The sequence below is a fragment of the Panthera onca genome, chromosome A1, assembly GCF_046562875.1.
Source record: "Panthera onca isolate mPanOnc1 chromosome A1, mPanOnc1 haplotype 2, whole genome shotgun sequence".
NCBI classification, from domain to species: Eukaryota; Metazoa; Chordata; class Mammalia; order Carnivora; family Felidae; genus Panthera; species Panthera onca.
The window spans coordinates 174,400,656-174,425,157 of NC_138339.1; the positions used below are offsets into that span (position 1 = coordinate 174,400,656).

The 24,502-nt window shown below is 44.0% G+C and overlaps 1 non-coding gene across 1 annotated transcript; it reads left to right on the top strand.

Annotated features, from left to right (window-relative positions):
- Positions 1-16,127: 16,127 nt before the first annotated feature.
- Positions 16,128-16,200, top strand: TRNAF-GAA (transfer RNA phenylalanine (anticodon GAA)). The gene has a single exon. It is a non-coding gene; the product is annotated as a tRNA-Phe (tRNA).
- The last annotated feature ends 8,302 nt before the right edge of the window (positions 16,201-24,502 follow it).

Genomic DNA, 24,502 nt, shown 5'->3' on the forward strand with positions numbered 1-24,502 from the left:
TGCTTGGACCACATCCTGCCAGCAGAGAGCTAGCTCAGGATTTTAAGGAAGAAATTGACATTGTTAGATTTGTGGGATTAAACTATTTCCTGATTTCAAAAATAATATGTTCTCATTGCAGAAAGCATGGAAAACTAAATCAATAAAAAAAGACAATCACCCATGACCTACCACTGGGAGATAACCCCTGTTGATATTTAGATTTCTTGGAGCATATATACACATTTTTAAAAATCCAATATGGGATCATAATGGAGACATACTGTTTTGGAGTCTGTTTTTTTCCCCCCACTAAGCAATATATCATGAATGTTTTTACATGTTATGAGATCTTTTGCCATTTTTATTGACTGCAGAATTACGTTTTTGATAGCTTATTCTGGCAACAGTATGGAAGATGAATTTGAGATTCTGGCAAGATTGAGCTCCTGCAGGGATCTGAGTCATGAAGCTGTTGCAATAAATCAGGCTGGTGATGATAAGGCCTAAAGCACAGCACTGGAACAGGTGGCGTCGAAGCAGACGTGATAACTCTTTAGATCAAAAAATTTGATTGATTATGCATGGGAGGTGCGCTTTCTTGATGGGGGTGGTATTTTAAGGTTTTGAATGTTGAATTGTTAAGAGAATGGTAAATTATGTTTGGGAGATGTTGAACTGTAGAGATCCGTGGGATGTGCAAGCAGAGAGATCTAAGGCAAACTTACGAATCTAAAGCTTGAATCGGTGAGTGGGGTTCCAGATCGACAGGTTCATATTTAGGAGTTAAGTGGCTATTAAAACCCTGAGAGTGGATTAAATCTTCCCAAGGGAGAGCACACAAAATGGCAAGGTTGATGGTGGGCAGCATAATTTACAGACAAGCCACGAAGAACACCGACGTATAAGCTGTAGGCAGAGGAACCAAGGAGATGAAAGAACGATTACAAAAAAAAAAAAAAAAAAAGGTCAGCAGAGTGGAAGAGAACAGGAAAAGCTAACACCACAGACACCAAACGGGTCGATGTTCAATAACAAGCAGGTGGCCAGCTGAAGTTCAATAAGGCAAAGACTGTTAAAAGTGTCTGATCTGGCAATGTGCAGGCAAATTTGCTAGTCGTTTTTAGCGGAGTGTGGGGGAGAAGAGCATCTGGATAAGAAAAATTGAATAGTGATTAGGGATCCAAGATTGGAGAATTGAAATGTAGCCCAGTTTTTCAAGGAGTTGAGAGTCAAGGAATGGCCAACCTTTGGAGGATGCAGGGTCATGGAAGGTGTGCTTTAGAAATCTATTTGGTCTTTGTCCAGGGCTCCTGGCACAGCTCCTAGAACCCTAGGAATTTTCTGAGTGGTAGGAGTGTCTTTATTTTTCATAATAAGCTCCTTCAGATCACAAGGGAGTTTATACTAATGAGGTGACTTAAGATGGGGCCCCATGATAGCCTCAGGATAGGGCTAGTCACCAGAAAGATCAAGGAATTAGGGAATGGGGTCACTTAGCGCCGCCCACTGACCTGGCAAGGGGAGAAGGTCCTGAGGATCGAGTGCAATAAAAACTCCTGAACCAGGAGATTTGTCAAACTTCCACGTTGGTGATCGCCTTTCCCTGGGGTGCACCAGTGGAGGGGGTGGGAGCTCTGTCCTCCTTATCCCATATCTTGCCCTGTATATCTCTTCCATCTGGCCGTTCCTGAGTTGTATGCTTAATGATAAGCTGGTAAATGCCAGTGAAGTGCTTCCCTGAGTTCTGAGAGCTATTCTGGCAAATTACCACGCCCCATAAGGGTGTCATGAGAACCTGCAATTTATAGGCAATTGGTCAGAAGCAGAGGAAACAACCTGGACTTGCCAAGGGTATTTGAAGTCAGGCCAGTCTGGTGGGACTAAGCCCTCATCAAGATGGAGTCCTGTGGGATCTGATGGCGACTCTGCTTGGATGGCATCAGAATGGAATTGCATTGTTGGATGCCCAGCTGGTGTCCACAGAGAATTGGAGAAATGCTCAGTGTGGGGAAAAACCCATACATTTGGTGGCCGGAAGTGCAAGTGTGGTAATAACAGAGAGGAGAGGAGGCAATCTAGTTTTTCCTTCAGAAGGGTTTCCAGAAGCCGCCCTATTTTGTTTTTAGCCTGGAAGGGACTTCTGTACTAATGTAAAGCGGTGCCTGGGCAGCAGAGGAGGAAAGATTGATGATTGTCAGGGGCGGGATGTTCCTGGGGTGCAGCGTCTGACATGGGCACCACGGGCAAGACTAGCTTTGGGGTGGAATGGGACCAGGCCAGTTCACCTCATCCTCCTGGACCAATAAAGGCAGGAGGTGAGAAGATTTTGGATGTAGAGCCTTTGGGGACGGAAGGTGAGGGAATTCAGCATGGCTACAATTTCTTCTTGAGAGTAAGGGGGGAAGGAACTGAGGAGAGAAGTGAGAGTTTTGATGAGTCTCAGAGCAACATGAAGGCACAGCCAAGTCAAGGCAGCGGATGTCTAGCGGCAGCCGGTACAACGACTGGAATCACCGCCACCTCGAGCATCCCTGTACACACCTATCTACACAGGTGCGCATGCTTCTGAAGGTCCAAAGCTCAGAAATGCCACTTCTGGGTCCAAAGGCACAGGCATCTGAGGTTGGAAAGGCACAGCTGAACCCGCCTGTGCTGTGGCCGGTCGTGGGTATTAATAAACCCTTTGGTCTGGGCCGATTTGAAAGATGCAAACATTCTGTTGTTTTATTGCACTTCTGTAATCTTTAGCCAGCTTAAATCTCTCTGTGTGTTCCTTTTTGTCTGTGTTTGGCCACTTGTGTTCCTTTTTGTCTGATTTGACTGTTTATATTGTTGCTGGTGTTCCAACTGGGGTGTTTGAGGCAAATCTTTTTTAGTGACATGATTGAACATTAATTGGAGCATCTCCTTGAAGTCATCTCCCCTGACATGGGCTCCGGGGACCATCCAATCCTGCTTCCACCTAGAACCTCAGTCGGATGAGCCATGACGGTCTATCTCATCATGCCCAAGGTGGCTTCACTCCTCCTCCTACTCAGTCTGAACCCACCATGGTCCAAACTGGTGTAAAGTCATTCCTAGTGATGAAGTTTTGGGGTGGTGGTGGAGTGGTCTGGAGCCGATGGCCAAAAAAGAATTCTTGGACGTCTTTGGTGGAGAAAGGTGATTTTACTCAAGCACGGGGACAGGACCCGTGGGCAGGAAGAGTTGCACTGCAAGTGCGGGGGGTGATGTTTTATGGAGTCCGGGGAGATACAGTCAAGGAGGAGTTTCCAAAGAGACTTTCACAAGCTAAAGATTTAACTGGAGGCCTAGCTACTGTAAGGCTAAGGTTGTTTTTCCCTCCAATAAAGCATTAAGACAGTAGGGATTTCCTGGACTTTGGGCCATTGATGGGATTGCCTTTTTCTTGTAAACTGGTGGAGACTCTTATTTGTGTTTTTGTCCTTTCCTGTTTTGGGGTAGCCGGGGTGTCCAAGGAATATCATACATGTCCCACTCGGGGTGGGGTGGGGGTTGTTCGCCTGTACTTTGCCCTCAGCTTGCCCCACACTCCCTCATCACTAGCACTCTTAATTTCGCTGCTTGCTCTCTTGCTGTCTCATCCGTCCATTTATCTGTTCATCCACTGCGTGTTATTGAACATCTACTGTGTTTTCGGCACTATCTCTACTTAGCCCAACATTGAATGAACCTAACCTTTCTCCTTCTCTCATTCTACACCTATATTATAGGCTATCGCTGGAAAAAAAATTCAAAGTTTTACATATTGGTACCACAAACCTAAATAGGTAGGAAAAACTGTCAGCAATGCATCTGTTCCTGGCCAGCTCCCTTTTACATGCTACAGGGAAGGGGCTCTCAATTTTGATCACACTGTAACATTCCTGACCCTATTCTGCTCTCAGTCATTCTCAGCCCATTCTTCTGCTACTATTGTAGAAACAGGCAAAATGATGCAATGGTCACAGGGGCCTGGAGTTGTGTTTCCGGGGCCAGAGCAAAGGTGAAAACTGGCGCTCACCTTTGAACATTCTTGACTCACCTTGGAGGAGATGTGCTCAAGCTCACAAAATCCTAGAGATCTAGGGTCGCCTGGGTGGCTCAGTCGGTTAAGCGTCCAACTTCGGCTCGGGTCACGATCTCGCGGTCTGTGGGTTTGAGCCCCCACATCGGGCTCTGGGCTGATGGCTCAGAGCCTGGAGCCTGCTTCCGGTTCTGTGTCTCCCTCTCTCTCTGCCCCTCCCCCATTCACGCTCTGTCTTTCACTGTCTCAAAAATAAATAACAACGTTAAAAAAAATTAAAAAAAAATCCTAGAGATCTAGATACATCACTCCTATGAATTTCCTTCCACCATTCATTCCGCGATTGAGGACATTCCGGAAGAGGATCAGCCCAGGGGAGTGCCAGGACAACCATGTCCAGACAGACTTCCTTCTGGGCTGTCACCTGCTTGGAGGGACTGAGCAAGGAATCAGCCACATGGAATCATACTGCTGGTGAATTCTTAAGGAAGCATAAACCCACCTTTCTAAATCTGGGATGGAGGGCTACCGTGTCCCAGTATCATTTTGTTAGCCTCCCACTGGGCATGAATCAAGTGAGCACCATGGTTAGTTGTAACGCTGTCCTGACCTGTTTCTCGGCCTTGGACACTGCCTTTGATCCATCAAAACAGGCAACTAAAAATGAGCAGCTGCAGCAGCTGCGCAGGATGAACATGAAACACCACCAAGCTTAGGAGAGCCCCCAGCACTTCAAGTTCAAAGTTCCAGTTCACCACTTCCTGCTTCTGTGATCTTTCACACATTTCTTCAACTGGGGCTCAATATCCCCCTTTGTAAAATGGAAATAGTAGTTATTGTGAATTTTAAAGCTTTCTTTATTTATCTTGAGAGAGAGAGACAGAGACAGGGACAGAGCGAGTGGGGGAGAGGCAGAGAGAGAGGGAGAGAGGGAGAATCTCAGGGGGGCTCTGCACTGTCAACGCAGAACCCAGTGTGGGGCTCCAAGTCATGAACCATGAGATCATGACCTGAGCCAAGATCAAGAGTTGGATGCTTAACTGACTGAGCCATCCAGGTGCCCCTATTATGAATTTTAAAGATATTGTATGTAAAACACTCAGCTAGTGCCTAGTACATAAATTAAAAGTAATTTATTCTTATTTCACAGGAAAAAAAATAGAGAAAACAAGAGTCTCTGTTCCCCAAACAAAAAAAAATTTTTCCTTGCCTCCTATCTGGTCTACCTTCTCTGTTTACCAAGAAACCTGAGACAGTGTCCCCACTCAGTGTTCCATGTGTTCACCTCTGGATCCTCTGACTTGTGCCCCATTACTTTCTGAGTCTGTTTTCACCATCCTCACTCAGCCTCCTAAATAAGAAACGAAAGGCCAATTTTCTTCCTCGTTACCTGGCAGCTCGTGTCCCCATTTGTTTAAAATACCTTCTTCCTTTGCCTTTGGAGGCACTATTCTCTCCCATCTTGCTTATCATTTCCCTCCTCTCCCCCCCTTGCTGCTTCGTATTCTTCTGCCCATTCCCTAACCTGACATTTTGGGCTGGATAAGTCTTAGTTGTGAGGAGATGCCATGTGCATTGTAGAAGGCTTAATAGCATCCCTGACCTCTCGTCCCCCATCCCCACGCCCCCCGCCCCGGTTGCGACAACCAAAAATGCCTCCAGACATTGCCAACTGTACCCCGGTGAGCAAAATTATCCCTAGTTGGGAACCACTGCCCCCAGTGATGGTGTTCCCAGAATTCCTTCCTCGGCCTCCTTACTCACATCCCTTCTGTGTGTGGTCTCATTCATTCCTGTTGCCTCAACTGCCATGCTTATGGTGACCATGATACCCACCTTTCATTTTCCCAGCACCTGCCTTTTTTTCCTGGGTTATAGGCTCAAAGTGCCTATTGCTTCCTTGGTCCACCCATCTGGATTCTAGAAGATACCTCAACTTTTACAGGTACAGGAGGGAACTCCCCTCCTCCACAGCCCTGGATTAGTTGGCCCCGTGTTTGCAGTCTTCACAAAAGCTATCACCATCCACCTTATCCAAAGCCACCAACTGTGACACCACCGTTGACTGTCTCTCACTGTCCCTTTCTATAGTCACTAAATCCTAAAGATTCCTCCTTGACCATCTCTGAAATCTGGTGTCTCTTCCAGAGCTCCCACTATCACTGCCTTATAACACTTATTGTTACATCCTCCCCTCTGATTTCCCTGCTTCCAGACCCTCCCCACTCAGACCTTTCCTTCATACATCCCCGGACTTGCATTTTTATAAATCAAACCACTTCCTGGTATGGAAATATGCTCTAGTTCCCTGATGCTCAGTGCTTCAAATTCCAAAGGGTTATGCATACACGGGCGAGCTCTCCCTCCTTCCTGGCAGCTCCGTCCGGGCTGTCCTCGCACTTGCCACCTAGTGCCCCAAGGCACCAACTTGGCCTTGCCAGCAGATGCTGAGGTTCTGTCTTTTATACCACATCGCTCTGTATTCAAACGATTCACGAGTTTATGGGTTTGTGCGCCCCACCGGACCTGTTGCTCCTGGGAGTGTAATCATCTCTGTATCCCACCACCTGGACCCTCAGCATCTCTATGGTCTGTGGGGTTTTAAGGGAGCAGGGTCTTTGTCATGTCTCTTGGTCTCTCAGTTTCTCTCTGCCTCTCTTTCCATTCATCCATCTCCCTCTTCTGCTCTCTGCCCCCACTCCAGGCAGAGCCCCTTGCTTTTTCTAACACCACTGACCACTTAATGCTCACTTTTTCCTTGAACCTCACACTTCCAGAGTTAAACCGTTTTGCAAGTTTTGCACTGGCTACTGATTTCACTTACATTCTGTTGCTGTTTAGGACTGATCTTTAACCCTCACTTTGGTTCTTCACGGTAGAAACATATCTTTTGCGAAAATTAATAAAAGGAAGCCTCATTTAGAATGGAATCAGAGGGCCAGCAGGGGGACCTCTCATGCCCAGCACTGGCGTTCTTCTTCTTCTTCTTTTAAATGTTTATTTATTTTGAGAGAGAGCGAGAGAGCACAAACATGGTGCACACACACATGCAAATGGGAGGGGGGCAGAGAGAGGGGGAGACGGAGAATCCCAAGCAGTCCCTGCACTGTCAGCACACAGCCCAATCTCAGGAACTGTGAGATCATGACCAGAGCTGAAATCAAGAGTCATAGGCTTAACCAACTAAGCCACCCAGGCGCCCTACTCAGCACTAGTTTTCAATGACAGACCCAATAAGAAGAGAGGGACCTTGTTAGTCCATATACCTTACTATCCCAGCAGCAGGAAGGGAGTTTTCTCTATCCCTCCCCTCCTGCAAAAGCCCAATGAGAGACAGTCACAGCTCAGCCAACGAGAAGCTCCTATACTTCAAACTCCTGGTTTATTCCAATGGACTTACAGTTTATAATAGCCCCTTCTAGCCTCCCCTCTTTCCTCTATAAAAGTGGTCTCTCTGTTCTCCAGAATTGCCTACGGTTTTGCCTCAGCAGGTTTCTTTCCGTGCTTTTCCCAATGAACCCATTTTTGCTGGTAAAATAACTGGCAATTTTATTTTTAAGGTTACATTTTGAATAATTGCTCTTTGATCTTTTCTTAGCTTTAATAGTATTTCTAATACTCTTGTGTTTATAGCTAAACTCATTATGTTCTAATTGACACACTCTTAAAAAGATGAGTTTTACCCAATGGTGGAAAACTTTCTATTTTACCAATGTAATCTTTCTATCCTAACTGCAGAGAGTGGGAAGCCCCCTTTTCATCATCTTGACTTAATTAGGTCAGTTTTAAGAAGCAAAAGAAATAATTCTAATTCATGGTCTCCCTCCCTTGGCTCTAAACTGATGGAAAACCCTTCAATCAAATATCTAATGGCAGTTCTACACTTTGCTTAGTCCCTCATCTATTGACTTGGAGTGCAAATCTCACTTAATGAAGATAGCTGTGAGCATTAACTATAGAGTTAGGAGAGGAGACAAAGCACATTTTCAGGTTAAAATGCTGAGTAAAATTTACAGAGTGGGGGGATAGTAAATAAAATAGGCCAAATAAGCCCTTGAGAAATGTCATTCTATTTCCAGAAAATTTTTAAAGTTTGGTTAATGGTTCTGGAGTTCTGACCTTCACATTCTTTCTTTCTTTCTTTTTTTTTTTTTCTTTTTTTTAATAGAATAAGCTTAGGTGAAAATATAAAGCAATTTTCTTTGCCCAGAAAAAAGCCTCCAATATACAATGTTCCTTTTAGGTATTTGCATGTTACATATCAAGGGAAAACTTCATGTGTTAATGTTTAGAAAATACACATTTCCCTTAAGTTAATCTGCTACTTTGCAGGCATTCCTTTTGCCTTGGTAACGTTCTAAATAAGTATGCTACCTCCGACTTACTCAAATATTTCAGCTGTCATAAAAAAAGAATGGTGAACCATACAGCTAAAATTAAATCAGTTTAAAATTCTCAGGAGTTGAACTTATGGTTGCTTAAGTTAATGGACTAATCAAACCATAGTTTTAGATGATGTTTCCGCAATATTCTAATTACTGCAATCTGATTTTCTTTAGTCATTGTGAAGGTCAAAACTGAAAGCCTGATTCAAAAAGGAAATTAAAAGTTAAGAATAAAAGACAAGGAAGACATTTTTATCCCCAACATATGTCATGATAGATTATTAAGTTGACCTTGTAAAGCTAAAGAAAGATTTTGCTGTAAATCACATTGGAGTTGACTCTAAGATACGGAAACTGCAGTCCACATTTTCTTGAAACAATATAATTTTCTTTAATTGTGTTATGTTTCTTTAAGAAAGGTGATTTGTTCTATATTAAATAAACAAAAAATAACATCTATGCATGTCTTGGTTTTTATGCCTTTGTAAGGCTTTCATGTGAGTAAAAGCAGAAGTAGGGGGAAAAATCCTTTGTCAGACCATATATACTGATTTGGTGATTCCAAAAATATAGTCCTTGTATACAGAGAACAAACCTTAGCAACAGATGGACAAAGGGGCTACTTAGACTGATTATGGATTTTGGCAAAAGCTTCTCTAGTCTTACAAAATATATCTCTAAGTCACATTCTGACACTGAAAATTCCATTAATAAGGAACACAATTCTTCAATCTTTGGTGAAAAATAGCATTGTATTTAGAAATTTCTAGGATCTATAAGATAAGGCTAATATTCATCTTTTTAAAACTGTTTATTATGAAAAATTTTGGACATATAGAAAATACAGAAAAAGTGAAAGAAATATTTCTCCTCCTGCCTTCAACAACTGTCAACACTTTGCTATATTGATTTTATTTGTGTGTGTGTGTGTTAACACATGAGAAAATAAGTGAGACATCATGATGCTTTAACCCCACATACTTCAGCATAAATCTCCAAAAAGAAACCATAGCATTTTCCTACATAATGGCAATATATCATTTCATACCTAAGAAAATTAATAGTTATTTCTTAATATACATATTTAAATTTCTCCATGTTTCTCTAAGAATTAACAGAATATGCACCCTCCCCCCAAATGCGCCACTTAGGCATACATAAGGATTATTTTGAGCTGAAGGCAATTGAGAAGAAGCAGATACAAGAAAACTCTGCCTTCCCCCTGTTTGCCTAAAAGCCGGCATAAATTGGAAAAGATGCCCCCCTCCCTTCTTACCAGGAAGGACAGAAGGTAATCACCAAAGATGACAGTACATCCTGATCAGCCCACACATGGCGCCAGAGGATTCTATGTAACAAACTTTACTAACTGAATTTATCTGCCATCAGTTTCCCATACATTTACCTTCCCACAATTTGCTGCCCTAGAAACTTGATCTTTTCTCTTTGTCTTGTCACTACTCTACAAATTTATTGTTCGTTTGCTAAGATGCTGTGTAAGCCCAAGTTCTCACCGTCCCCCTGAGTTACTCATCACTAGGTACTCCCACGTGTGTGCCCACACAATGTGCAGGTTAATAAGCCCGTTTGCCTTTCTCTTGTTAATCTGTCTTTTATTCTTCTAATCTCTAGGGCAAAATTTGGTGCTGAGTGAGGTCAAGAAGACCATATGCCTCAAAACCTAATGTCCCCAAAGTACGTGTGGGTCGTAGATTTAAACAAACCACAATGTTTTGATAAAGCTGGTTTGATATGGGACAAGCACAGTGCAGTGTGACAGCTCTGGCCTGGAATGAGTTGTAGTCTTAACTCTGCCACCAAATAACTATGAGATACTGGCAATCATTAACCGCTTTCATTGACTGACACATGGGGTAGAGGCCATTGTCCCAGCTGATCTGAGGTCGTTCTGTAAATATTACAGAAACACCGATGGGATTGAATGTCAGAAGTTACTTCTTGTGGAGACGAGGAACAACACTTTGATTTTATTTCTGGCATTCCTTATGGGGCAAGCAGGGAGGCATCAGTCATACCCCCTTATCCAATCATTCAGTCCTTGCTCAGAGGACAACATGCACAGTCCGAAGAGGGCACTTCTGTCTGGTGAGACAGGTTCCTTCCTGCCCGTCCAGGAGAATTTGTACACTGGACTGTGAATGGGAAAACACCAAGCACGAGTGATGCAGAGAAGCCACAGCCCCTTCTAAATCACATGCAGCTCTATGTGTTGGGGAAACCTGGGTGTAGCCAACTTTTCCTATTGCTAATGATGGGAGAAGGCCGGCTATCTGAGAGGTGGGATCTGACGTCAGGCCCCCGCTTTCTGCCCTGTAATTTAGGACAGCCCTGGAAATGTGCCCAGAGAGCTCCAACTGCTGGACAGAGGAGAGCCGATCTGGTCATTTTATACCACGATCTTGTGTATCTTCACTGGCACAAAGGAACAGACTGATTTATTTCTTGTGTCTGTTTTGTTTTGTTTTATTTTTTGTTTAAATTATCAGAGGACTTAAGAAACTCCTGTGCTAAGTTTATTTTGTCTTATTTCTTTGGGTGCATAATCAGGCTTTACCCCTCAATTGCTGGATAGGTGTGGAGTGGGGAGATGGGGTAGGGATGCTGGCCCCCTTCATCAAGAAAGAGAGGCAAGCAATTAAGCTGACAGCACTTAAAAATCACCCATGCCTCTGAAACTCGAGCTCTAGAATCCAAGTTTTCTGGCCTTGAGGGCATTGTGCAAAATCCACATGGTTAGTTAGGCATTTGTTTGATGGATGTGGGAGGATTGGATTAGAACATACGAAAAGCTTGGTAGGTTGTTCTTGAGTATAATTTACTTGATTGTTTTTGGCCTGGTAAGTACACCCAGAGGCTTTATACTGATGTATGTGATTCAACAAAAACAAAAAACAATAAGGTCTTTATAGACTTGTGGTTTAATGGCTTTAAATAAATTAACTTCTTTTGGATCAATTCAGCACACTGATGATATTTACAATCTATTAACTTTTTTACACTTCTCCCCCAAGTTGCCACTTTAATATATAACTTTGGAGAAATGGCTTTATATCCCTCAAGCAAAAGTATTACTTTCTACACACAGGAACTTCAAAATGCATAGACATGCCCATAAAAAAGCATCTACAAGAAAAAGCTGAGCCCTAACCCCAGATTTCGATTCTCATACCAATTTTTAATTGAAACAGGGACTTTCTTAAAAAAATATCCAGAGCACTTGGTGCAAACTAAAGAATATGCTCTACTGGTCCCCAGTCAGTTCAGCACCAGATTAATTATGCAACTAGTATGGACTGAATTGTGTTTCTTCAGCCCCAGTTCATATGTTGAATCCCTTTTCCCCACTGTGACTGTATTTGGAAATAGGACTTTTAGGAGATAATGAAAGTAAAAAATCTCATAGGGTAGGGTCCTCATCTGATAGAATTGGTGGCTTTATAAGAAGAAGACAGAGAGAGGTCTTTCTATGCACGTGCAGCAAAGAAAGAACACGTGAGCGCGCAGAGAGGGAAGGCTGACATCTGCAAACCAGAAAGAGAGCTCTCACCAGGACCTTATCCGGCTGCCACCTTGATCTTGGACTTGACAGCCTCCAAACTGTGAGAGAATACATTTCTGTACCCATCTGTGGTGCTTTCTTGCGGCAGTCCAAGCGAAGCAAGACAGTAACCTTAACCAAATTATAATGTCTCTGGGCCTCAGTTTTCTGATACGTAAAAATCTGTGGATCAGGTTAAATAATCCTAAATTCTCTTCCATCCCTAGCATTCTGATCTGTGATTCTAACTGAAATTGTCTGGCTCCACAAGAGCACCACATTTGTATTAACAAAAAAAATTTTAATGGAGTTTTCCAATTTTCAGAATAGTTACAAAACGGTACAGAGAAGTGCCATATATCTCTAACTCAGATTCACCAACTTTTAATATTTTTCTCCATATACTTTTTTATATTCTCTCTCTGTATTTGTACACATATTATTTATTTATTTTGCTGAACCACTTGAGGGTAGATTGCAGATATACCTCTTTATCCCTTTAGAGTTCAGGATGTATTTTCTAAAAACATGCATATTTTCTTACCTATGGTTCCCAACTCAAGGAAATTTAACACTGATAATAACACTTCTATGTAATCTACAGCTCATGTTCCAATGGTTCTTCAATGGTTCTGTTAATATCCCTCAAAGCATTTTCCCCTCCCAGCTGGGAATCCATCTGGGATCACCTACTGCTCCTTATCACACTGTTCTCATGTCTCCTTCTCCCCCTTTATCTGGAACAGTTCCTTTGGCTTGTCTTTCTTTTCATGAGTGTAAGAGTTTTGTAAAGAATACAGGTCATTTACTAGAATGACCTTTATTTTGGATTCGTTCAATGTTGCCTCATGATTAAGGTCAGGTTCTGCATTCCTGGTCGGACCACTATATAACGGATGTTGTATCCTTTCCAGAGAATCACATTAGGCAGCACGTGATATCTGAATGTCATTCATTGGTGATATTAATCTTTATGACTAGATCAAGGCGTTGTCCCATTTCTTCACCATTTATTTATATGGTTTCTATTTTTCTCTTTGCAACTATTATGCAATCTGTAGAGACACTTTGAGGCCATACAATGGTCCGACAGGCTTAGTGGCATCCACTCACGGTTCCTGACTGAGCCAGTCGTTACTATGATGCTTAGACAATGGTGATGTCCATTGCCACCACTCCATCCACTTTAATCAGTTCGCACAAGTCACTTACCTATAAACCAGAACCCTCAGTCCTCTCCCCTCTACTATTGTACTCATGGATTTTTATTTTATCCAAAAGGTAAATAATCTATTACTCTCCTTATTTATTTTGATGTTCTGATTGTATCAGATTTGGCCAGCGGAAGCCCCTTCAAACTGGCTCCTATGTCCTTTGGATACACTTCCATCTTTTTAACACTTTTGAGAAATGTTGATCCAAATCAGAGGCAAATCAAAATAAGTGCTATTTTTGTGTGTGTGCTGTGGGGCCCTAGGAATGAAGCTAAGGACACATTATCAACTGACAGGAGCTCAAAAATGTATTAGATGTTGTAACTATGTACAACATATTCTCTTTAGTTGTATTATTCTTAGGTTTTCCAGTTAGTTGTCGTAATTAGTTTTCATAGTTATCATAGGTAATGAGACTGGATTGCCAAAATCCTAGGGCTAATTTGGAAGACAGGACTGCAGCCTACGCAAAGCTTCTTTTCAACATGGAGGCTTCTTCAACATCTTATCTTCATTTGAATGCCAACATCTTTATCATTTGTCCCTTACTGTGATGTGTGTGCACAGGTTTACACTTCACATTAGCTCTTGGCACTTGGTCTCTGTGGAAGTTCTGACGATTCTTCTCGCCTCTGCAATCTCGCTGAACAGAGCCAGATTTTCTCCCAAACTCGGTAATAATTATCATTCCTGCTGTCAACACTAAGGCACTAGGCTAGAGGTTTTCAAACTTTCATAATATTCTTAGTGTCGCAGTAATTTTTTCCAATGCTCCCATGACAAAAGAAATGCTGAACAGTTCCTTTTATTAAACATTCAGGCCCAAATAACTTAGTAAGTGTTTATGTCCACAAGCTTTGTAATTGTTTGGAAAAATTATATACAGAAGTTGAAAGAAAGTTGTATGTTTATTTCATCTGTAAAGAGCCATCACTACTTACCTGTGGGGTGTGTGCACCTGTTGGGTAGGGCACAATTTCTCAAGCCTTGAAGCAGCTTGGACATAACCATTTTATTTCCTTTAATGCATTTATTGTCACGGACAACTGCTTTTTATCAGAACTGCTAAAAACCTAGCTTTGCAAAGTGATGATGTCACTGAAAGCGATGTAGACTGATCTATTGCTGAAACTATGAGCTATTGAGTAGCTCGCGCGGTGTCCCAAAGATGTCCAGTTATCACTGTTTCCCTCAGAAGTGTAAAATATCCCGCGCTACAGTACTGCAGGGTGCTTTGCTGCACAGTTGGGAAACTGTGACACTAAGCCCTGGAAACTTCCAGTTCCCTTGGTAAAACAGCGACAACAAATACTGAGCTGATGTTAAAAATCGTGTCACTAATGGTGTAACCAGTAGAGTTCGTTATGTACTACCAAGCTGTGGCCCTTTTGCACACTTGATAAATTGGGGGATCACATTGTTTCTTTTCCCAGGCGCTGGAGACTTTTGAAGAGTGAAAGAGGTACTAACTAACCATGACAGGGTTCTGGGACAACAGGTGCAAACAAGGACTGTGCTGGGCAAGCCGAGCTGTGCGGCCACCCAGTTCATCCTGACATGCATCACAACACTTAACATTCTGAGATGCGCCTTCACTCAACAAATGATCACCGCTACCACGTAGTTTCCATGATCGTGTAATTTGCAGAAGGATCTTATCGCATGGCATGGTGAAAACGTGAAATTTGATGGTTGTGCTCTCCTATCCTTTTTCCTCCATCTCCCCTTAGATGCTGGACCTTCTTTCTCCCCCCTCCCCCCCCAAATCCCATCAACACTTACCTGCCACTTTCCTAGCCACCCAGGTTCAAGTCTTCACCTGCAATGTGCTGAAGAGAATGTGAAAGGTACCTACATTCATGGCACAAGAAAGCCTGTAAAAAATATTCTCTTTTCTCGTCTCTTTCTGTACGATCTGCACCAGGCAGGTGCTCCGAATTTCTTCTTCTTCCACTCTAAGCCCCGCAAAGCCCTCACAGATCAACGTCCAACCCCAAGGTCTTTTGAGTCTCTTTTTCCTCCTTAGCTACAAGGTCTTTTAAATCTCAAGCTCTTGTCTTAGCTGCATTCGACACAACAAAGGAACTCAGAAAGCGACTCTGCACCTTAGAGATTACAAACGCTTCCAATATTCAATCTTTCATCCTTTTTTTCTTTCACATTCGAATGCACTCATCCATGCATCTCTCAAGATTGCCTGTGAAGGTTCCACCTAATTTCAGAGCTCTAAAGGGCGGGCCAAAAGGGCGGTACAGTAATCATTAGGGCTTTTAGAAAATCACGAATTAATCGGAAAGAAAAAGTATATAAAACAATAGGATGTTTGGGCTTTGCAGAATGTCTGCGCCTGGCACGTAGCGGACGCCTCGGAAACATTTGTCTACGGGTGTAGAAGTAGCATTGATACTGGAAAATCGTCCCTAATGAGCTCGCCGAGCTCTTACGGAGCGCCCTCGGTGTGCCAGGCAGACTCCGTGCAGAGTGGTGGTATGTTCCCGGGGCATTCGGAGGGTCGCAGGGAGGCTCAATCCTGCCTCCAGGCCCTTGTCCGCTCCTTCATCTCCGTGGTGACACACGTGTGCGATCACAGGCCGGCGCGGATCGGCGGGAAGGGTCTGCCTCGCGGGGCCAGGAGGCTCCCCGCGGACGGCGGGGACGAACTGGGGGGACGAGCCCGCCCAGGGAGGTGCGGAGGAGCCGCGGGGCCCGGACCCCCGGACTGCGTCCCGGGCAGCTGGCGCTCCGGCGCGCTCGGCGGCCCCGTGGCTGATAATTGAGTCAGAAATGCCGGTTACGTTGAAGAAAGTAAGGTTTACGCGGCTCAGGCTGGTAAAGAACAGAGCGGAGTTCTGACGCAAGCGTTTAAGGAAGGAACACTCTTCAGCAGTGACTGAGAACAGACGGAAGGGGCGGACGCAAATAGTTCAGTGATAGTCTACTTTAAAGAGAACTGAAAGGGCGCCGAAATAGCTCAGTTGGGAGAGCGTTAGACTGAAGATCTAAAGGTCCCTGGTTCGATCCCGGGTTTCGGCAGCGCTCCCTTTTTAGTCCCTTAAAGGAGTCAAATTTCCAACGAATCCCTTGCCCTGAGTAACCTGGCTCATTAATGCCAGCCCACTGGAGAACGAGGACTTGAAGGATAAGCGAGCGTGGAACCGAAACAGCCAATCTTAGCGCCCCCTACCCCGAGACGGCGGCCGCCCCGCACCGCCACTTCCGGGGCGCCTTCCTGGCCGGCAGCTGAGGCTCTGCTGCGCATGCGCGATGTGGGGCTTGGCGGCAGGGCGGCCCACGCCCCACCCGAGTCCCGCAGCTCCCGGCGCCCGGCGCGCCCCCGGTGATCCGAGGGTGCTGCTCCGAGAAAGCGCTCCGTCTGCCTCCCGGGGAACGAAAGACAACTTCACCTTAAGCTAAATTCCCCGAGTATCCCAACTTGAAAAGCCAGACCCTGCTGTGCGCTCAAGTGGCCCCGGTCGGGCGTTGCCCGTAGGGGAACCGGGCGGCTCCGTATCTCCGGGTAGAGGCGCACTCAGGGCCGCTCCGAGGGCATAACCCTGAGTTACTTGCCAAACGTGGAAGAGCGCGGTAGCATCACGGCTCTGTAAAATCGATCTTGCACCTGAACAACTTTATTTCGAGTGTAGGCCAGTGGTTCTCAAAGTGTGGTCCCCGGAACAGCAGCAAGGGCTTCAAATGCCAATTCTGGGTCCCACCTCGGACCTACAGTATCAGAAACTGGTTTCCAGCGCTAGGTGTCTTAAGCAGCCCTGCGAGTGAGATTCGGAGGCAGCTAAAGTTTGAGGATCCACTTATCTAGAAATTCTTTGTATTTCCAAAAGGGCCCTTTCCTAAGACTGTTTTTGTGAACAAACCTTTTCCTTTTGCTGCCTCTTACCTGCGAGTCTGAAATAAAACTTTGTCACGTGCTCGAAATACACCTTTTTCCGAGAGGTTTTGCTTTCACAGTGAGCGTGTGCGTTGGGGGTGTGACCAACTCTCCTAGCTATCCGGGGGAGCCCACTCCCCAGCGCTAATCTAGGTGGTGTGGCCAAAAAAAAAAAAAAAAAAAAAAAAAAAAGGAGGCCCAGCCCTCCCTCCGATTCTACCTTGTGTGGCTCCTGGGAGCTGAGCCAGGACCCAAGGGGAGCAGGCGAAGGATGTAGATTTGAATTAAAGAAGGAAGAAATTTCAATTTGTTCAAGCCTCTAGAAAAGGAATGTGTAGTTCAGCAGGGTGTCAGCACATGACAGACAGCTTGTGCGACTTGTGTAGAACAGATCTTCTTGTTCTCCTGGGTTGACAGGGTACTTCGCCTTTATGAACTACTGTGTGCTCTCAGGTTATTCATTCATTCATCAGTTGAGCATTAATTACTGACCTCCCACTGTGGGCCAGAAATTACTACATCTTCATGATTACCTAATAAAAAACGCATCATTATCTTCGCTTTACACATAACAGTCCTTGTAGGATGGTAAAGATTAAACCTAATATATGTCAGGCATGTAACATCTGCCACCTCTTAAATGATACTGTACTTGAATACTTGTTGGGATGTTTGGTTAAGATGGGTGCTTAAAAATGAGGGTTAGTTAGAGGAAGAAACCAAAGGCCTTTGCTGGTTAATCTAAAAGGCTCTATGGGGAAGATGGCATTGGTTGGGGCCGCAGAGGAAGATTTCTTGGATGCGGGAGAGCAAACTGGGGTACGAGCAGCTCTCCATGTGTTTAAATGCAAGGGGAATGGTGTGGGCACTAAAGGTGAGACAGGCGGTTTTCAGTCTACCCTGTAGGGCAGACACTAAGATCGGGTATTTGCTACTGGACATTTGGTATTGGGGGAGGTGAGAGGCACACATCAAGTTAGAAGTCTGCAGAGGGAAAGGTAAAAGGGGACAGTTGGGCAGGCCCCCACTGGGACGTGGTTGTAAAGGGTTTTGCTGGCCTCGCGGGAGGGAGGAATGGACGTGAAAAGGTAAGCAGCATTTAAAAAATGTGATGCATGTATATGTTTTAAAATAATTATATAATATGTATATACCCTTTTTTTTTTTACCTTAAGAATTAAAGTCTAGAGTTGTAATCTGATCATTCTTACTGCCTTTCATTGATGTGTGAAGTGCTCTGATAGATACCAAACACTGTCACTTCCTGGAGTGAAGGCTGAGAAAGACTGAACATGACTTGTCTCTTAGGGAGCCCCCTGACACCGGGGACAGCTCTTTCTAACTGAGGAGGGGGTGAAAGGTCAGCCCTTACCTCAGGAAAGAAATACTTTCAATGGAAAGAATGTGATCAACATCGCACATTTATCAGTGAGTTCTCAGCCCAATCCTCTCCTGGCAGCGAAAAGGTTATGAAGGTGTGCTCATGCTCCAGGTTGGTCATCCAGTGCGGAAGGGAAAAGGCAGCTTCTCAAATTCCCTTGACAAGTTTTTAGAAAGAAACTTGGGTTATCTGGCTCATGTGACAAATTTCTAAGGGACACACAAGCGCTGTGCTACGTGACTGTTTATTTCTTAATTACTCTCTGTGCTACATTCATTTTAGGCCAGCATTAAGATATAGTAAAGGTGTTATAATTGTTATATATAATAAAACTAGATGAGCATCTGCTAATTCATTGGGACCTTTTAATCAATCAATATGGAAATTGTGTAATCAATATGGAAATACGTTAATGCCCGTTTTATTAGTCTTGGGTTATGTGTCTATTTTAAATGTGTAGTGGCTTGTAGCTGCTTAGTTTTGTGTTATATTCGTTGTTATAGCTTGGATTTGTATGACGTTGAGCCATGGTCAGAAATACAACCCCTTGTTTGGATTTCCCTCAGATTCCAGGAATGTATGGCTCCTACATGATTATCCTTAATATGTGGTGTCAGAATGGATTACCTTGTGTGAGTGTAGCTCATCTATCTAGCTGAAATCTGGGAGTGTTGCTTGCAGTTCTAGCTGTTGGAGCCTGGGAATGAAGGAGAACAGTTTGAGCAAAGGCAAGGGTCTTCTTCATAACAGGCACCCAAGTCACATATTACTTCTGTAAATTCCAATTTCCATATGATGGGTTGTCTTAAAGTCAGGTGCACAAATATATGTCTATTCATTGCCTTAAATATATCCTACAGTGCATTTTGAGCAACCTCTCTTCCTATATACTCATCGACTCTCTATCAAGAATATACAGAGTCACCATTTCTGGAGTGCTTTTCACGTGCCGGGAATTCTAATGAGCATGTTTCATACATAATCCCACTAAACTTGTCAACAACTCTATCAGGTAGGAGGCATAGTTGAATATAAAGGGGGGCGGGGAAGCTACGTAGGTGTGCTCTTGTGAAAAGCTGGCGTAATTCCGAGATATATTAAAATGAAATATGAGCCATAAAAATAAAGGAGTAGTTCATTTACACACTGCATTAGTGAGATTCCTGTGAGAGCATTTGGTTCAGTTTTGATTAACTCAGTTTAAGAAGAAAGGGTTAACAAAGAACAAAAACATGGTTAAGGAAGAGGAGATTTATTTTAAAGACAACAACACAAGGATATGAAATAGACTTGCTAAGATAAAAGAAAACTAAGGGTCACTTGATTCCAGTCTTCAAATTATTGTTTTGCAGGAGGGTATGAATTCTAGGGAGATGCTACAAGAAGAATGTGTTTAGATGAAGGCAGGAGAGATAAACAGAGGAGGTGTGATAAGATATTTAGCCTATTTTGTGATAGAAAATGGTCTGACTAAGATAGGAGAAACTGGAGAATTGCTTTTGAATAGATTTATCGGTGTTTAAGAGGACTGCTAGTCAACTTTTGGGGTGTAGGGGAGGAAAAACACTTTTGATCACTACCGTCTCAGCTTCTCAGCAGGGGCCTTAGAAATAAGACTGACAAAAGACAGATTAACAAGAAAAAACAACAAAGCAAACAGAAGATTATTAACCTGTGCATTGTGCATACATGTGGGAGTACCCAGTGATGAGTAGCTCAAAGGGGTGGTGAGAACTTGGTCCTATATAGCATCTTAACAAAAGAACAGTAAGTTTGTACAGAAGTGACAAGACCAAGGAAAAAGACTAAGTTTCCTGGCTGGCAAATGGTGGGAAGGCAAAAAAAATGGGAAACTAATGGCAGATAGGCTAGTTAGTAAAATTTGTTACATAGATTCCTCTGGCGCCATTTATAGGCTGATCAGGGTGTACTGTTGTCTTTGATGATTAACTTCTGTCCTTCCTGGTAGGAGATGGGGGAGTTGGTGAAGGACACATCTTTGTGTCCTGCTTTTAGGCAAACGGGGAAAGGCAGACAGCTTCTTGTCAATTACCTTCAGAGTCAAAATAATTCTCATGCTAAAGTGGTATGTTTGGGGTGGCATCTTCATAACCCATCAGACACTTTAAAAAGATCGGAGTTGTGGTTTCTTTGTAAGTGCTGCTGCTGACAGTTCAGGAAGGAAGCAGATGGGGCAGCATGGTGTCAACTGAAAAAAAGCCAAGGTCAAAGTAGGTTTGTAAATGCTTTTTATTCGTTGTCCTGCAGAGGACGACAGCCCAGGAGACAGTCTTTCAGATCGCTCTGAGGCACTGTTCTGAGGCTGGTTAGCTACAGGGGATTATATATACAAAAAAGGGAAAGGGCCTGCATGCTTGTAAGCAGTTCTCCAAATAGCTGTGCATCAGAAGGTGTAATCTGTTTGGTTGTAAAAACTCAGGTTTCTGATTTCCACAGGGACATGGGAAAGTCCCTTGGGTCAACTTAATACATTGTGTCTATTGTATCCGCTTGGTCAAAAATACTGCCTGCAGGCCTCTGCTTAACTGGTTTTCCAGTTCTTATTTTTGACTTCTCCTTGAGGTCGTGTGAGATGGTCACAGGGGGCTGACATTAGTCACTTGTACAGTCACAATGGGGTGCGGACATTGCAGGCAGAGACCATAACAATGATGGTGGCCTCAGTGAGATGGATCCTATTATCTCTTAATGCTAAGTATGTCTAAAAACAATATGACATTTGGCCCTGCCTCTGCGACGAGTTCGTGCGCATGAGAAATCATGCACTGTAGTCAGACAAAAATTTTTAAAAAGTACTTTGCATCCTGAGATAAACCAAGACGGTCTTCCAGGGGATCCGTCTGTCTGCTTGGAATCCCCATAATAAATGAAACCATAGCTGTCCCTGAAAGTTATGGACCGCATCAAAGATAATTTTATCTATGACAGTTTCAATGTTGACATCTGAAGACATGTGGTGACCTTTGTAGATAAAATACTGTGACAAAATCTGTTTTCCCGCCATGAACAGACTAAATGTAAACTTGGTAACACTGCTTATCTGGCAATTAAAAAACAGTGTTTATTTATTTATTTTAAGAGCGAGAGTGAGAGCACAAGCAGGGGAAAGAGAAGAGAGAGAGGAGAGAGAGAATCCCAGGCAAGCTCTGTGCTGCAGCGGGGTTTGAGCCTAAGAACCATGAGATTACGACGGAGCCAAAACCAAGAGTGGTCACTTAACTGAGTGGGCCATCCAGGGCCCTGATTTTTTTTTTTTTATTTCAGTTTTTTGCTTGCTTTTGTTTTGTTTTGTTTTTGAATGTTTATTCATTTTTGAGAGAGAGAGAGAGAGAAAGAGGGAGGGAGTGAGCAGAGGAGGGGCAGAGAGAGCGAGGGAGACACAGAATCTGAAGCAGGCTCCAGGCTCCGAGCTGTGAGCACAGAGCATGATGCGAGGGCTCAAACGCATGAACTGTGGCGTCGTGACCTGAGCCAAGGTCAGACGCTTAGCTGACTGAGTCACCCAGGCACCCCAACTTCTGTTTTGTTTTTCAGCTACTCTTTTTAAAACTTGGGCTCCCTCATTAAACTTCTTTGCAAGTAAACTACTTTCTTTTGTTTCCTAAATGCCTTTCTCAGAGCAACTGTCTGCTTAAATATGAACTCAGTGTCAGGAAGGTAAAAATTGGGGGCGTTCGATAGAGTTTCAGGCAAATTGAAACACCTGGAGATGCATGTTTGAGGTGCTGGCTGCCTGTGGTGAGAATTCAGGAAGGAAGTTTGCCATCGCATTCTTGGTGGCCTCAAACGAAGGTGACAGGCATGCAAAGGGGAATGTGAGGCTCATCTCCATTTTATCACGGAGCCTAGTTCCTGTCTGAGACCAGCACTGTTAGTAACTTCTGGTGTATCCTGCAGTAACTAATTTTTGTGTAGACGAGCACGTGCACATGTATTTCCTTTTACACAAGCAGTATCGATGCACACGCTGTTGTAAAGCTTTTAAAGGGACGCAATACCTCTTCTTTTTTCTTTCTTTCTTTTTCTCCTAGCCAGTTGTAAACCTGAGCTGAACTTTTAAACCATATTTACTGTCCCGTGAAGTATTCAGAGATCATCTCACCCAAGAGCAATGGTGTTTACATTCCCTAATTGAATGAAGTTCTAAAGATATGATTGTAAAAGGACTTTAATATTAAAGCCATAAACTGTGTCTAAATTCGAATGGTCTGATCTCTTATTTTAGGAACAATAATTAACGTAAAAATTTGGTTTTATTCTTTTTGTAAAATGAAGCCTTGACTTTGTTGAGTAGGTTAAGCTATTGATCAGGGAGGGATGGAGGACAGGTATGCAGCGGCATGGAAACGTTTTGCTTTTAAGCATTTCTTATGTCAAGTTGGTAAATTGCTCAGGAAAAAAATACAATCAGATGTTTGTTTATTCCACACCTTGTTCCTCTAGTGTCTCCTCAAATTCATATCCATCTTTCAAATTCTCTCTCAAGTATTGCTTCTGCACAGAACCTCTTCCACAGTTTAAGCTTTTCTGGATCTCTCCCATTTTGACCTCCCAGAAAGCTCACTGCCTACTGTACCCTGGGCATGTGATTCTGTCCCGGCCTGCACTTTTCTGTTTGGAAGGTGTGTTCGCTTCCTTATGGCAAAATGCTACCTGCTCAAAACGGTGGCTTTGACTTCAGGAAGAGATACTTGAGCATTTCCATGTTCCAGCAAGAAAATGCTATTATCAAATAGCAGTGGGGACTGAAAGAGGTCATGTGACCTGGAATGGCTGTAGGGCATGCACTGGTCACCCTACAAGGCGGGGTGGCTCTGGGCTCACAGAACCGGAGGAAGAGGGCAAGAACAGCAGAGAAGAAGCCAGGAAGAAGCCAGGCAGGCTGCAGGGAGTAGGACAGTCACATCCCCTCTCCCGCGATGGTGGGGGTGAGGGTAGGAAGCAGACGCACAGCGCTGACAATTGATCTAGCAGGTTATAGCGGGAATCCTCAGAAAAGGGCTTTTTATTTTAGGCACAGAGAGAAACTTCCAGACAGCCTGAACACAACTTCATTCTTTTTTGGTTTTTTTTGGCGTTTATTTATTTTTGAGACAGAGAGAGACAGAGCATGAACGGGGGAGGGTCAGAGAGAGGGAGACACAGAATCTGAAACAGGCTTCAGGCTCTGAGCTGTCAGCACAGAGCCCAATGTGGGGCTCGAACTCACAGACCGCGAGATCAAGACCTGAGCTGAAGTCTGATGCTTAACCGACTGAACCACCCAGGCGCCCCAACTTCATTCCTTTTAAATCTGAGTTAGCTGCATGCGTGGTGGGCAATGGTGGGCCCGTTACCCTCAGCCAAACTGGTGGAAGTATTCGAGTTGGGGCTCATTGCAGCAGTCTGTTGTTCATAGCCTTGAACTCTCACATTGTGAAAACAGATGGATGGTACACCAAAACTATGGTTTTTTTCCGACTGCAGTGGATGAAGAGGAGGAAGTGTGTGGCAGCAGGAGTTAGAGGAGAAGACAAATGAAACCAACTGGCCGCTGTCGCCACCACGGCGTGTATACACCTGGCGTGGGGAACGGTCCAGAGCCTGGCCCCTGGCGGCAGGTGCCTGAGCTCGGGCTCCACCTGTTGGCTGAGTACTGTTCCTACGTTCTCTAACCCTGCTCGGTTTCAGTTTCTCCACCTACAAAATCGGGAAAAAGTAAATGGCTTCTTTTCTTTTTCTTTCAAAATTAAAAAAAATTTTTTTAAATAAAAAAGTACCTTATTTTCTAGCGCTATGGTGAAAAGTAAGCCAGTCGGGTAGGACAAGTGCTCAGTGCACAGCGCTGGGCACACCGCGTGGGCAGGACGGCCCCTGCAGGCCCAGGTCGCCGCAGGAAGCTCTGTCAGCATCAGCTTCGCCTGAATCCCCAGGAGGGTTTAGACACTGCATCTTCCTGTACCTCCCACACCTTGTCCATGGAGCTGTGTAGGTAATATTTTATTGAATTCCCCTGGTCTTTTTCCCTGACTGGCTACTGTTATTTCCTGAGACCTTGATCTGTGTTC